Genomic DNA, 17,121 nt, shown 5'->3' with positions numbered 1-17,121 from the left:
AGATAGTAAATGTGTGAACAAAGAGTTAATTCCTAGCTAATAAATTCTCAAGACACTGAAATTACTTAATTGTGAAAGGGTTTAATAATTTAATGCCAGTAATAGGCAAATTGTAAATTGCAAGGTTTGTTTCAAAACCAGCAAAAACTGCACAGAGAGAGGATAACAGTAAAAGAAAAAGTGCTAACCTAGAGGGAAGAAAATTTGAAAGCTGTAGAGAAGATTTAGGAGCAGCAGTGGTTTTAAGGGCACACTCTTTATGTCTGTCATTATTTTTTAAGTGCAGCTTTAAACCATGCCTACCAATATGTCGATAATTCATCATTTGTAAGAAATCAGCTATTTCATTGTTTGTAAGAAATCAGATGTTACTTTTGTCTAGTAGTAGAGTAATACTTGGTGCTAAAAATCTGGGATGCATGCTATGCCTGCATACCATAACAAAATCCCGCTGTCCAAGTTTTGCAGTATGTCTTAGAAGTAAACAAATGTGAAAAAGCACATCAGACATGGAGAAAACAAAACCCCAGAGGTGAGACACATAACTGAAAATGCTCCTTATTTCTGGGCAGTGAAACTTGCCATTTTAATGATGACAGGGTTGTCTGTCTGAAATATTTTGAGAAAAGCTATTTGAAAAATCTTTGGCTTCAACCTCTAGATATATACACATGGGGACATTGAAAGAGGGCCAGGAATATTTTAATGCTGATTTTTGGAATCAAATTATAGCACCCTACCTATTTTCAGGGTCTTAAGGAATTAGGAGAATAAAAGTATTTAATTTTGTGAGCTGAGTTCTTTATCTGGAAGTGGATATATCTCATTTCTCTGCAACTGAGATGGGAACGCCTTCATATAATGAACCCAGTAAATGAGTAAAGACCCATAGATTGGATTTTTTTGTTGTGTTTTTTGGGAAGAGACTCTTCTCTCTGCTCAGTCCACAGAGCTAGATTTAATTTTCTGAGCAGATTTCATCCTGTGAACGCACAGCCACACATTAAAATTTGCATCCACATAGGAGAGACACATACACAAAGGAAAGAAAAATAAATTGCCCTAGCAAATATAGCACAATATAATACTTGGAATCAAACTGACACAAAAGCAGAGGCTAAATAATCCAATACCAGTGGAAACTCAAGGCATCTAAAAGCCAAGAATGCACATTCAGTAAGAAATATTTTCCTTCTTTCATTGGCATCTGTTGATCTATATATCTGACAAAAAGAGATTATTCTTTTTTAATTTTGGATTAGTCAGAAAAGCTAAAACTTCTTGGCTATAAGACAATTTACCAACATTGTATTTTTCAAAATATCTCATTAAACTTTTATGTAAACACAGCCTAGTTGTACCAGCCCAGTTTTCTAATGCATTTTATTTTCTCTAACTTTAGACAGCTAAATAAAAATTAAACATCTAGTCTAAGCAAGCCATCTGGGCTACAGTTATATCCAAAAGAGGGACAGGCAGAGTGTAGGGCACCTCTAGAGTGTCTTTGCCTGACATTCCTTTTTGCTATGAGCCGTCAGATAAGACAGCTCTGGATAACTCTGCCATCTCCCTCTTCCAGCCATTACTGAAATGTAAATAACTGAATTAGATCTCCCTCTTGTTTAGGTGAGTCTAGCTATGTAAGATGAATTACCAACTTATGAGTTACACCTTCCCCAGTAGTTTTTTGGCACCTTTTGTTCTTTGCTAAAAGCACAGATGCGTCATTATTTATATAGCACAAATGGAAGAGCCAAATAAGGACCTTACCCAGCAACTATATCTCTCCCTTGCTCCTTCTAAAGAAAATATGTGAGAGGCAGGCAAGATAAAATGAAGCATGGAGTTTCCTGTTTTGTGTGGTTTCTGCTGCTCCAGATTTACCATGAGAATTGTGCCACTCATATTCTCCCTTCAAAACAAATTATATGCTTTTAAATAAAATGCAGTAAAGTCAATCCCCCATTTGGAAACTTGAATAGTGCAGTTTTGTCCTAAATATTAAAAGACAGTTAAAAAAAAAAAAACGTAGAAGAAGAAAAAAAATAAAGAAATTCACCTTTTTCTTTATTTTAGACAGACCTTGAAGTTATATAAGAACAACTGACCTGTTTCTGATGAACAAGATATAGAATAATAACATTAATACATTTTCTTGAAATCTTTAAAGTTTTATAAATTGCCCATGGAGGTTTGTGAGCCAAGGTCATTCTGTGTCTTTTCATTCTTTTAATTATCTAGTTCCAGCCTGATACACTAGCCTTGCTAATTGGACACAGAGAAATCCCTTATCAGTGAAGTTAGAAAAGGACCTATGAAAAAGGTGTGGGAGACTGCTGTAAATCAAAGAAGAGGAACGGAACAGAAGGAAAGCCAATCAACTGTACCCCTCCGAGCTGTGAGTTTATAGGAAAAGCTCAGCCTTGTCGAATGGAGGAATAAGAGGCCAGCAGGTAGTTACACGTCATTGACCTCTCCCTGATAGATACTCTTGTGAGAAGAGCCAAATGCAGATTCACACCTGCCCTTAATTTCCTGGGGAAGGGAAGATTTTAAGCAGTAGCTTGTGCTTTGGGGTGTGTAGGTGCTAAATCCAATGTTATTCATTTCTATTCCCATATCCCCAAGAAGATCATCCATACCCTCCCAAAGCCCAGTGAGGGAATTAATTGTCCTGTCTGGTTTTTACCATTTTCATGCACATTTGACAGGTGTGATGCACACCAGAAAGTCTGTAGCTCTTTTAATCTCTGTTTGGTAGAATAAGAAATGTGCATATCTGTACTATCCTTGATTTCTCATTCTTTTTCTTTCCCAGCACTTCACATTCTTCAAGGTTGTCAGCGATTTTTCTTCTCTAAATCATGGCTTGTCGTTTGAACCACAGCTCTCTTCCATCTCAGATCTTCCATTTTGAATTTGGATGGTCACTTTTTATTCACTTGTCCCTCTTCTTCCTGATTTTTTAGTATGAAAGCTGTTTGTTCAACACCTCTTCCATTTCCCCTGTGTCTTAATAAGCCTCTGCAGTGCATATGCCAGTATCTAAGACTTGATCTTCTGCCACTGCATTTTTTTTTCCCAGTGCTCAAATGTCAGTTGTCCACAGAGATATCCCAAACTATATCTGATTTTCACAAGCTGTGTTTAGTCCACTGTCATTATGTGTTTTCACCTAAAAACCTATATGGCCAGAAGCCTAATATATTGCCCTTAACATAGAAGGGGTGTATACACAAAATATTTCAGAAATACTGAACTCTTTATTCATCAGAAGATATTACCAAAACAGGGAAATCTCATTGTAACGTCATGCAGAGTTCAAAAGAATCAATCAGGCTTCCAGAGAAAACACAGGAGTATTGTAGGAGAAGAGACAAGAAGACATTATCTTGTCAATAGGAAAAAATATACTTACTGTTTCATATGTAGGAAATTTAATGATTTTGTTTGATTTAGAGACATGAAACTGAAAATTCTCAACGTTTTAACTGCTAAAATTTTACATAGAATTTCCATAGCATACAAAATGGATAACATTGCCTTGACATATTGGCAAAGTGCAGATCAAAGTGCAAAGTGCTGATCAAAGAGTATTCACCTGCAATTGCTTTAACATGTTTGTTTAGCTAACTTTCTTCTGTATCATACTACTGTGTGACTTCATAGTGCACTCTGGGGTTTGCACCCCATGAACCCCTAGCTTCTCTCACATCCAGTGTTTTGAAGAAAAAAAGCCTGAACTTCTGGACCTTGGAACTATGAGGAAGATCACATGTATATTGTTCATTTTGTCACATAGCTTTCCTTAGTTGTTTAAATACTACTGTCTGTAAAAGCATGAAAGAGTTATCATTATTGGTGACTGCAAGACCTTCTTGATCCAGAAGCATCCTTTCATGTCAAATCCTTCTCATTATATATTTTAAAAATATCAGTTGGTAAAAAGCACTAAGTTCCGTGCTGGGTGCTAGCACCCAAATGTCTCTACCCTTTGAACACAGTACTATACTGTGTTCAAGCACTGTACACACAGATAAAGGAACAAATCCAGCATTGAAGATCACATCCAACCAGCAGGTTTTGTGCAGCCATTTGTTTTGTAGAATAAGGGGGTGGCTTTGTACAAAAAGCTCTGTGCAAGTGGCCTTCATTTTAGAGAATAGTACCAGCAAATTTAGCATCATCTTATGGTAATCCAAATAGCAGCTGAAAAGAGCACAACTGACTCTATCCGTTTTATTCAGAATTTGGTGTATTTCTACATTTTAAAAATTTTAAATCCTGCCACTCCATAAATTCAATTGTATCCTGATTAAATTAAAGAAACATGCAAAAACATGAGACTAACGCAGCATTATGAGACACAATCAGAAAGCTTTCTGCTTTTTTTTAGAGAAGCACAGTGCTATTTCCTTTTTTTTTATAATCTTTGATGCTTTCTTTTAAGAAGCAGATAATAAATTGAATACTTTTCTGCAAAACCTTTCTAGAAGGTTATTATTACTTATGTATTTCATTCACACTGCTTCACAGACTTGTCAATATCTCTTATTTTGTTCTGTTTTCCTCCAGCATAGAGGAAACAAACAACATTAGACAGAATATTTTAAGGTGTTGAACTCCAGGACAAAACAATCATAACAAACCACATTTTAGAGAAAGCACTATCATGTCCCTCTCTTACCTCTTGTCTCCATTAAAAGGGGCCTCTCAATGAATTGGAAATTCCTTCTAGCAGAGATGTATCTCTGAGCAGTAAAAGTCATATTTTGCCCATGCAGCTTATGCTGACTACATGCATAAAAGTTGAAGCTATGAAGAGAGTTGCTTATGTTGCTGGTTTTGTGAGTATAAAAATGTCACTAAACATCATATCCCTTAACTGGTAATGGCAGTTACTATAATGGCAAAACCCACATAGATGTGGCCTTCATTTCCACTCTAGTGATAATAAAATGGCACCTGATTTAAGCTGCTGACAGTCCTGAGAGATTTGAAAGTTGCAACATGTCCATGGCAAATAGGTATCACAAGAAAAATTAATGTCATTAACAGAAAGTGGTTGGAGTGGTGTATTGCACTCAGTGAGTGCAAGCTCATGTTTGATGGAAAGTAGTAATGAGTGAACCTTAAAAAGATCATTCTAATCAAAATAAAAATATAATGTGGATGTTTATCTGAATGCTTCCATTTCTCTTTCTTTAATGAGAAAGCTTTAGACACATCTTTGATCTCCTCAACACTGTTTGGCCTAAATCTTAAAACATTAAAAACTACCTCTTTTATAGCATTTCAGTGCTTCTAATCCCTGCAAAGAAGGAGAAAAGACGTGGCAGGTTTATTTTTGGTTTTTGGGCAAAGGTTGATAACACTTTTAAAAACAGAAATTTAGACTCAATGGCTGAACAGTGACAATATCTTTCCGGCTGAGCCTCTCAGTTCCCAAGAGGAGATAATATCCCCCCTCTATTACTGTAGCCAAGAAGAATGAACAGAGGTTCCAGTAATAAATATAGACAGAGAGACGTCTGGTTTCTTTTCTGCCTCAGAAGCTATCAAGAATATTTAATCAGGCTTTTCTTTTCTAGTCAATCCTCAGATTATTTTAATACTTTCACATTCAGTATTGAAATTCTGTCGTCCTCGTCAGTTTTTTTCCTGATAACTGCATGCAGTCATTGCTAAACAATTTGTTAAAGTGTTATGTTTTTAGAGAGATCTTTTCACTTACCATCTAATGGTAATGCCATTTTGCAGGGGTCATAAGGAAAGAACATATCCATGATGAGAAAAAACCAAGTGAATGGTAAGACATGAGCATGTTCCTATCTCATTCCCTTTGCCTCCCTATCCTCTTCTAAGCAGAGAAAAAATAACTCACACCAACCAGATTTTTACCCTATACCTAGCCTGGTGTTTTCCTCCCTACACTAAATTATGTAGTGCTTCTGCAGAAAGTGTGTACAAGAGCTGAATGTAAATCAGAAAAGGATGCAATTGTGAAACTAAAAGGCAGTCACTTCTCTCTAAAACCACTATGCTATATGGCAGGCTAGTCTGCTCACCTTATAAAATCATGGGATTATTGTAGTACCTCAGGTATCTGTGTGTGACAACACAGAATTTAGAACTCATCCTGTCCTTCGTATGAAATAACTGACACAGACCTGGGTGAATGGGAAGGAAAAAGGGGGACTTTACAGCTGTAGAGATAAGGGTATCTTCTAAATTAAAATGAATTATTAAAAATCAACCCTTAGCTTTTCTGTGCAGATCAAACACCGAGCAACAAAACAATCTGTATGTTCTGCTCCAGTCTGGCAGGGGGCTGAAGAGATAAACCCCCTTTATTTCTGAATTGGAACATAAATAGCAACAAAAGCAAAATACACTATATAAAATGTTGACAGCCTTGACTGATCATTCATGCTGGCTTATCGCTTCCATCTCATGAACTTATTTTGTTGCTTCCTTTTTATCATGTGCCTGTTAAAAAACAAAAGATCATTCATTGAACTAATTGCCAGGTTTTAAATACAGCAATATCTTTTACTGCCAATCTTTACTAGCACTTGGATGGTGCACAATACTTTCATTACAGGATTTTACACAAAATAAAACAAAGTACAAAGGAAGACAGAAAATCCTTTAGGCTACTCTGTACCACTCATCATGACAGCATTAAAGCTATTTTTAAATTTATGTCAAAATAGCCAGTACATGTGTAATTTACATCTTAAACAATCCTTTCATGATCTTTTGAATCTATAGGTATTTATGGACCTTGGAATGACCATAGTTAAAATTAAATTGTGTTTAGCTCATTCATATTTTTACATTGCACATTCACTAAAATGGGGTTCCCACTGGGACATGGGCAGAGGAGAGTGTAATAAAAGTGTAAAACACAGTCTCAGTTAATAATTTTAATGCTGTTTTGTGCCTCTGGTAAGAAAAGTCTAGTACAAACTCACACATGTACCACACAAGTTACTACTGAGTCAATCACTGGTCTTTCAAAAAATTAATGAGTATTAATGGTTTCACTGCATTCTGCTGCTTTGACTAGATGACTATGGTAAGAAAAGCACTCAGCCTCCTTTCTCACATTACAAAAACTGTTTCCTCCAGTTCATGGGAGAGTTGTGGAATGGAGCACCTTGCACTGACTTTTAGTGAAAACTAACCTCTTCTACTCGTTCTTAGCTATTTCTTTTTCTGTTTGCAGGCATGTGGAACCATCTTTTCAACTCAAATTTCTGACAGACCTGAGATTTGTAAGAGTAAATTACAGATTCTCAATGCAAATCTCGTAACTTTAGAAGACCAAAGAAGCCTTTCTCATCCCAATGGTCTCAGTGTGTCCTGTAAGGTAGAAGCTAATGGCCCAGGTAAAGGAAGGAAAATTTGTCAATACTGTGCACTGACAATGAACAACTCTGGAAGGGTCATTCGCAGCCACAGGGGTTCTTTTAGGAGCTAAAGCATTATATTCCCACAAGCAAACCCAGACACATTCCAGTGGGTTTGGGATGTCAGTTCATATTTGCAGCCTTCACATTTAGCATCTAAGTAAGAAGGCCAAATCTGGATTTATCCTTCTAACATCAGTATGTAGCCTGATGTCTGAATTAGAAGATTATTATCATCACTGAAATTGAAAGAAAAACCAGTCATCTCCAAGATCAGTCCCACCCACTTATAGTGTTTCTCACTCTCTTCTTGTATTTACAATGGTTTTGAGGTTTAGTGACCATCATAACCATGGGCTGTGTTGCTAAAATTAACAGAATTGCATTGATTTGTTCCAGTAACAGAATAGCTGAATGGTCTAAAATGAAAGATTTTAATCCATGTGTTTTGAAGACATGACATTGTTTATGAAACTGCCAGTGGATGGAAACAAATGTTCTCAAGGTTTTCTTGTTGCAGAAAAGCAATTGTTCTCCTCGTCACGCTCCCTCCAGGGATGCGTGTGTATGAGACTGATCCAGTGATTTCTTATACAACACAGCAGGAGCAGTGATCCATATAACCAATTATTCCTGTACCTTTACTGACATGGTGAATCATGTACGTTTTTTCTTCAGATGATAATTTCGTTGCTCTTTTAGTTTGTGCATTTATTTCTTTATTGTTTCCCTTAGCTGAACCTTTTGTGGCATGAATTCATTAATGTTAGGTAATGAGGTGGAGATTCAGGCTTATAAAGAGGAATTAACACAGCCTAAATTGCAACTATATTATAGTACCACCATCTGTTTTACTCTTACAGAAAATTTACACATTCTCATTTCAATTAAGTGTGATAGTCAAAATAATTGTAAAATCATTCTCTCTCAGACATTACAATAAATAAAGATAGCATTACTTCTCAGGGACTTAATAACACTTAGTGTAAAACATGTACTTCTCTTCAAGTTTTATAGCCTTATCTTTATCACCTTTTTTGATAAATATCACAGTATAAATAAAACAAATGTAACCGTTTCATTTTGTCAGCTAGGATTAAGGTAATATATTTAACACACAAATGGCCCACATAGTGTTGATATAAGCAGGACTGAAAACTTTCCACTTTTTTTCACTTGTCAGAGTGATCAAGGCACTGCAAATTTTTTAATCAAGCTTAGACTGAAAACTCAAAACTTCATCTATGTTTAGGAGTCAAAACTGAGATTTAGGGTCCTAGAAGAATTTTAGTTTCAGCTACTTCAAAATTATTCAGTTTGATTTTTGTTGGTTACATTTGTTCCAATTTGCTTATATTTTGAATGACGTAAAATTTTGGATACTGAACACCTTGTAAAACTGCTGGAAGGAAATGTGATCTTATGATCTTTTAAATGCTTTTCTGTTTGTGTACTATTTCAGTTCAATAGTTGGTTTGCTTTGGGTTTTTTATATATTTTCAAAAAATCATCTCCTTTAAAAAAAATCAAAAATCAGTTTACTAACAAGCCTAACTTGAGGTTCAGAACTGCACTATCTATCCTTGATGGATAGCTGTTTATTTTCTACCTTAACTTTACAAATAAAAACAGTAAACTTGTACTGCTTCTACCTTCACTTTTAATCTGCTGCATTTTATGTTTCTTCCTTGCAATTCTCAGAAGCATTTCCGAACTCTTTGCTTATTTGGTTTTATACTTTCCTTGGGCAAAGCTTGCTTGTCTGGTCAAAAGTGTGTTTCCAGCATGCCTGCTGATTTCTGCAGCCACTGGATTAGGCCCATATATTATCAGTGTATTTCTTTTTTGCCAGCAATTCCAGAAGATTTACAGGGCTGCTTTAAAAGATGTAAACCTCTCCCTTATGGCAATCTATTCCCATACCATACAGTCCTTTTGTTACAGTGGAGATGCAAATGAAGAAAATATCAATAACTTAAAACTAAAATTGTTTGAGTTAATATTTTAAATTTATGCTTCTGTGATCATGTTCAGATGCCCTAATGCAGCTGCTGAAATATCAGCAAAACAAACTGAATCCTGACTGGTCATGCCCCAAAATATGAGTGGTATCTGTGAGGACTTAGAGAAGCACAATTAACTGCCTCAAACACTGTGAAAGAAGGAAGATCCCTCAAGGTAAACCATCAGAGGAGCTTGAGATGAGCATGATGGCAAACAAACCCAGACCTAAATAGAGGTGAAAGTTTGGAATTAGCACACTGGACAAAACTCCACTGTGTAGACTGCAGGCAAAGTGCAGGCAGCAACAATGGGAAGATGCCAGACCTGGTGAGGCAGATCTAGGCAACCTATCTGGTCAAAAATTCCCACCAGGGCAAACTGTGAGAAAGAGAACAGCCAGTTAAACACATACCATCCCAAGTTGTGGGAACAGCACATAGACCTCGTGGATTCACAGTACTTGGATTCAATAAAAGAGGTGTCTCCAGGACACTCAGGGGAACCCACCACAAAGCAGAGTGAAGAAGGACCACATAGTGATATCTTTGTTTAATCTTTCTCTTTTCTGTCCTATTTATATCTCTCTACCTCACATTTACTGTTAAATAAAATCTCTACTATTGAATTGGGTCTCATTTGCACCTTTATTTGGGCAGAGGTATTTCGTAATAATCAGATCCTAACTGCATCCATGAGGCACTGTCCCTGGGGAACTTTTTTTTCCTTGCCTCAGAGGTATCAGGGCATTACTTATTCACATTGACAGACAATTCTGAGGCTTCTAAATAAAAAATCTAAACACCTGGTAACCACCTTGTAAACCCTCATCAGCTGCATTTTAGAAATCTGAACAAAAAATAAGACAATTCTACCTCCAAGTAACATAACTTCAGATCTCAGTCTTTTTCTTTTTAGCTATCAGAAAAGCTTTTATTAATTATAATGAGTTTCAGATAAAAAAAATTGAAGACTTTTAGAAGATATATTTGTTGAGTTTGACTGCAGGTGACTGATACACAGCAAGACTCACTGAAGAGTATTTCCTACGCTTGCTCCAGACTATTTTTTCACAGCACTTCCAACTCTTAGGATGTCTAATAATCCACAGACCATCCTGACCTTTCCAGATTATTGTGCATTTCATAGTAATCTATCAATAAGACCAGCAATGATAAACACTGACTACAGCTTTGCTGATTCATCCACTCTCTACCAGGTTATCCCTCTAGAACTAATTGGAATATTCTGTTTCTATTGAACTGATACAATGAGCCTTCATCTTTAGAAGATTTGTACTTGAAGTTCAGGGTCTATGAAATAAAAAACCCAAATCTCCCTTTCTTCAAGACACGGTTTGTAAATAAATAAATTAACAAAGAGCTCTTAATCTTACTTTGAAGACTTTACATCAGGCTCTAGAGAGAAACCAGGCAGTTTTCCAAAGGAATTTTTTAGTCAGCACACTGAAAGCAGTCTGTCAGTAACAAAAGGGGGAAAAGAAATTCAGCTGAATTAAAACAGTTAAAACTGCTCTAGACAAAAAAGGGACCAAAGACAACAATGATGATTAAGAAAAAATACTGTGGATATTGGTCACATTTTTCTACTGCCAAAAAGTGCTAACCAGCCACACACAAAAAAAATCCCACTGAAAGTAAATGTTATAAGCTATGTGCACCTGGCCTGCTGGAAGAGTAGTCAATAAGAATAGTTAACATATACTAGAGGTATATACATTGTCACATCAGGAGTTTTACAGATTAAGGCATTGCTGAGGACTACACAAGAGAGGAGGATGGCAGGCAACAGTTTTACCAAGAGGGGTAGTTTTACCAAGGCTGGGGAAAAACTGATTTACCTGGGATCAGTGTCATCTTTCAGACACAAGGAAGGCATGGAGGTGTCCTGTGAAATGACACTACTCTGGAATCCTTGTGGAACTTTTTTTGAGGGCAATCTACTTCTGAAAGATATACTTTTTTTGGTAAATCACACTTCACTTAGATGAAGTTCTCAAGACTTGTTCTCCCAAAGAGAAAATGTTACAGGCTTCACATCATAACACAGAATTTTTAAAAGTCCAGATTTTTACTTTTTCTTTTATAAAGGGAGATTGCCTCTGAGTCTTCATTCTCCTTGTTATATACTCATTCTTTCTCCTTAGAACCACTGCAATCTGCTATCACATGCAATCACACACAAATTAAGGCTAGCAGAGGAAAAAATTAAGGAAATCAGATGCAGAATCTGGTTTTCAGCAGGACAACTTCTATTCCTATTGAAAACAGCAGAATTTAGCTAATTTTACCAAAAGCAACTCAGATATGTACTAAAAATCTCTGCACATTTACACACACTCTATTTTCTGCCATCTCTGTAACCAAGAGAGAAAAATATGTTGACAATCACCATTGCTTTCCTTTAGCCTGTCAGCTGTGCTTTTCTCTCTCATAAAAGCCAAGGAATTATGTACACAGGGATCGTGATCTGAGATGCTACAGGGCAGACCTGGCCAAAGAGGACCCCTGCCTCTGGAGGTACATAGACTCAGTGATCTAACAGGATATTTCACAGTCAGGTTTTCTGACTGAGTTCATGCTAGATGTAGCTCCTATCTATGTGCAAATGCTCCCCATTCCTCATGAAATAATCCATGAATATTCACTGGGCTTCTGTGGAAGGAAGAAAATCTCACACCACAATCACTACTCATAAAAGGAATGGGAGAATTTGTCCTGTTGACATTTAGGAACCTTGTCATTCTCACCTGGTTTCCCTTTCTTCTTAGCTGTTTGTCTTAAGTTATTGCACTTAAATTAATTTGTAGGATACATTTTATTTTCTGATATTCTCTAGTCTTTTTGAGAGGGTGTGGGAGATGGAGGGGAAGTATCCATACATTTAATTAATACATCTGTTATGCACAGAAAAGTTATGAAATCTCAAAAGCTCCACCATTTGCCTAGTTTTGGGTGTATTTGATTGATATAATCAGTAAGAGTTCTTACTGGTTTCTGTGAGTTTGGGACAATGCCAAGTCATTTTCAATGTCCTGTTTTTCTTTTTAAAATTGAAATTATATTGTAAACATGATCTACTTTACCTTTCACAGAGAGATGCTAGTCTTTATCACCTCCTTATATATTACATGGAAGCACAATTTTTAAAATCATAGCACTGCCTCTGCAAGAAATCTCTATTAGCAGAGAGAAACACTTTTCTTATTTACATCTATAAATTGTAAAAAGTAAAGTTAAATTCAAACACTAGACCACTTGTAACCATGTTGTCTTAACCATTTATGGTTTTCTGTGACATTGCAAACTCAGTATCCCAAAACGCTGAAATAGAGAAGCAATCTTATTACCCATGGGTGTTTATTTTCTTTTGTGTCATTTCTGTTATTGTGGAAATTCAAACATGAAAATAATATCTTCTGATCCTTAGGTAACAGGAACTAGAAAAATGTAATTATAAAATATGATCCAGCCTTCTTTTATCTGAAGTATTCTTTTCTGATGCTGTTCTTTAATCAGCCATCTCTAACTGAAAAAACAAACCTGTAGAAAGGAGGGTGATATTTTTTTCTGAATCCAAAGTTTTCATAACTTCATGTTAAGTCTAATCTTACTTAACAGCTCTCTTGAAGGCCATTAGGATGGCAGCAACTGAATTCTGTTATTAGAAGGGCTGGCAAATATCAAAAAAGACACAATAACCACATTTATTTGAGACCCATTTCCAAGAAAAATAAAGCACCCACTACTAGAAAAAAAAATGCAGGTCAAGTTAAAAAAAAAGTAAAAGGACTGACCTATACCTAGCAGAAAAAATAATATTTGGTAATGCATGCTAGAACAGATATCTATGTTCCACAGAAGTGGAAAGTGAAACAATCAGAGAATAAATTACTTGGTGAGTCCCTAAATGGGGGCAGAGGGGGGGCAAACTGCCTGTATATCATACAGTCCAGTCTTTGTTATATGTAAAAGGGACATATACTGGAGCCAGAAGGTTTTTTTGAAATATTTAAAGTAGTAAAGGTAGTGGCATTAAATCTTCTTGAAAATATAAGATTCTTATGCATGCATTATTTTGTTAGAGGGAATAGTAAAGAATCTCTTGTGGTCTTTTTTAATTTGTCTTCAAGGGCAAAAGGAAAATTCGTGATAATGTACAAGAACTTAACCCCAGAATGTTCCAAGGCATGTCTCCTTTTTCTTGAAGTCGATTTCCAGTACACAGTTACAGCACCTTTCTCTAAAATAGGGTATCTGTGGCTTTACCAATAAAAAAGGCAAAAATAAATTTCAACCCAAGTGTTTTAACTGTATGATCAAGCTAAATTGGAATCCTGAATCAAGCACTGAACTAGTTGATCCCTTACCTGAATATCTGTGTGCAATTCCTTTCCTCATCACCCTGCACAAAGCAGCAGCCACTACCCTTCCACATCCAGAATCAAAAGCAAGTGCTTACACATCTGCATTCTTTCCAGAAATCTCTTTCACCAGCCTTTCATTGTGAACCTTATTGCAGGGACTACACATTGGCAAAATCTATGGAAGCCCCGAATGGAGGGGGGAAAAGAAGGTGCCTACACAGTCCATGGACACACAAGGGTGTGTGCCAAAATTTAAGTCCACATTTTGGACCACAGCTATGGAGAAAAAACCCTGCTAGATATTGGAGAAGCAGAAAAGGATCCAAAGAAGCAGGATGTTCAGGCCCATTCACACAATCAGCATTAAGTGGGGGAAAGGTATAGGGTTCTGCATTCCAGCCCTCAGACTTAGAGGAGGAAAATTTTGAGCAACAGGTTCTGATGTCATACAAGAACTGGATAAGGTCTTGGGAGACCGCTCAAATATAAGTACTGAAAAGCAATATTATTTCATAGCTACATTTTAACTTTTTTTAACACTCTAGTAGTTTTACATGTCCTTCCAAATTTTGTATATTTTCTGGGCAGAGTTGATTGGAAAAAAGGAAATACTGGTTTTGTATATTTTTGCAAAGAAATTTCCTTTAGGTGTTTCTGGTAGAAAATTAGCAGACTTGATTTATTACCCCAGCTCTGATGTATACTTGCTGTTACAATTGACTACATGGTGTGTAGTCCCTGCGGTGTGGGACTTGACCAGGAGCGCCTTTAAGTCATTCTGATGATTTTAGCCACCCTGCAATACTTCATAAGTAATACCAATAAAAAGAAAAAAAATATTTGTCACACAGAAAAATGTATTTTCATATCTAGACAAAGAACAGGTGAGGGAGTCTGGGCTGCATTCCTGCAGAACTAGAGCTGCTTCTTTGTCTCTTTTGGCTGTACACATTGCAGAACTTGCATAGTTCTGTACACGCTGTGTAGCCTTTCTCAATTGATACTGCAGAACCAAAGGGAAGGAAAGTACCTAATATTGAGATGTGAGTCCCTAAGTTCATTTGTTAAATTTACTTCTACTAGCACTGATAAATTAACCAATTAAAAACAATGCTTTTTCCTCCAAAGGAATTTTGTAGCAAAGCAATAGAGAATAGCATGGAGTAATATATATTGAATTCCAAGTCAAAATTGTAGCAACCAGTATACATTAGAGCTAGGGAAAAACTCAAGTCCACTAATTTTCTAACAGAAACACCCGAAGGAAATTTCTTTGCAAAAATATCAAAAAACAGTGTGTCCTTTTTTCAATCAACTGTAAAAAACCTAGAAGGACATAAAAAACTACTTTAAATTTGTTTGGGTTTTTTTTGTAAGTTAAAATTCATCTATAAAATAGTCATATTTTTCTGCACATACATTTAAGCAGCTTCCTAAATCCAGTTGTACTAATCTTAGTCACATAAATAGACTTATAGAGAGAAAAGTGTTTGTGTTGTCTTGCCATGGTATTAAGCAGTTGGAGAAGGCTGGATATTTCTAGTACAGAGAGTATTAGAAGTGTAGTGTTTAGTGGACCACAGGCAAGTGGTCCATGAGTCAAGCAAATTCTCCCAAACATCTGTAGATAAATCTTTCCTGATTTATACCTCCTTCTGCCACATGTTCCTGCTCCTGTGCCTGCTCTGGCTGTCTCTTAGCCACTCATGGGCACTAAAGCCATGAAAGCATACCTGTTAAGACAGCAGACTGCTTTTTTTTCAATTACATGAAAGCCTCAAAACAAAGTAAATGTTTCCAAAATAAAAGAAACTATACCATTACAAGCTATATTAAGTGTCCCTTTTAATGCCTTTACAAAAGAAAAACATGGAAAAATATAAATTCTGATGCTTCTTTCTATACTGGTACATTAGAAATGAGCAAGAAAACTTTCAGAAGGGGTTGTCTTTGTCACTACAGGTACACTTACGGCTATACAAACCTGGATCAATTAGTGAAGACAATAGATTTCTCTGATCTTGGTAAGGTGATAACAGGAGACATCTGGGCTCTCACATTTCAGGGGATGCTGAGTCCCTACTTGAATTACTGCTATTTTTTCCAAAGCATCCAGAGCTCTGCAAGTTTGACTTCATGTGACAGCTCAAGCATATATTCTTAACAAAGAATGTGTTTCACATAGAAACACACGCACATAAAGACAGTCTTGAAAACACAGGAACAAAAGGGTTTTTAAGATATGGTAAGTTAATTACTGTGCAATTCCAAATTTAAAAGCAGTTGCTTAATATAATACAATAGATACAAGTCATGACACAGCCCTAGAGGTTAAACCATGTATGTATGACCATACAGTAATTTCAGCTGTGAGCAACAGCCAAAATATTCAGGTTCAGAATATTTAGAGTTTTTGAAGAGTAAGTAAAGTATCTCAGGTTCTCACTGAGAATGTGAAACATGAATATCCTTACTGGAGGAAACTGTCACAACTCAGGTATCCCAATATTGTCATCAAGCAAGGAAATCTTCATATGGAGAAAGGTAGAAAAAGTAATAAACTTGGAGAGACATAGCAGCGAAGTGTTCAGAAACACTCGGAGCAGGGAGTTGAAAAAAATGTTATTGATGCCATACCATTTATATGCATAGAGGCAATTATTAGAATTTAATTTACCAGTACTTTTAGGTAATACTTTAGAAATGCAGTTTTTCATTGCTGTGTTTTATATGTCTAATGCTCATGCATATTAAACTGTTATCTAGTGCAAAATGCTAAAATGTTACAGGTTAAAAAAATATATTTGTTTCCGTATATGTATATGTGCCCTTCGAGCTAATTCTGTCTTCTAGCAAGAGTATCTAAAAGCAGCAAGAATAAGCATTCAAGATAATAGTTTTCTTTATGGATCTTCTTCTCTTAGCAGTGCAGCAGATGAAGTAACAAGGATTCTGCCCAGCAGGTGAATTTCTATTAAAGGCTTTCTATGTCTTGGCAGTGGCTCACAGCATTGACATTCTTTCACAAAACACTTTGTATCAAGGGAATCAGCATTTTTCAAGTGACAAGTCATTTAATAAAATTCCTGACATGGTCCAAGTACAATGCCTAAATAACAGTGATGCAGTTAGGATGGTTTAAAAGGTGTGCCAGAATGTAAGTTTATTGCCATCTGTAAAAAAATCTGCAGCACACACAAAGGATGGTGGCTCTCTGGAGAAAAGAAGAGGTTATTGCCTTTGCAGCCTCATGATTTTGCTCTCCACCTCAACCTCTCATGAGGCAGAATGTTTCCTGCACCTTCCAGAATCACTCTT

The sequence above is a fragment of the Passer domesticus genome, chromosome 3, assembly GCF_036417665.1.
Source record: "Passer domesticus isolate bPasDom1 chromosome 3, bPasDom1.hap1, whole genome shotgun sequence".
NCBI classification, from domain to species: domain Eukaryota; kingdom Metazoa; phylum Chordata; class Aves; order Passeriformes; family Passeridae; genus Passer; species Passer domesticus.
The sequence above is the reverse complement of the archived record's forward strand: the minus strand, read 5'-3'. Positions refer to the sequence as shown.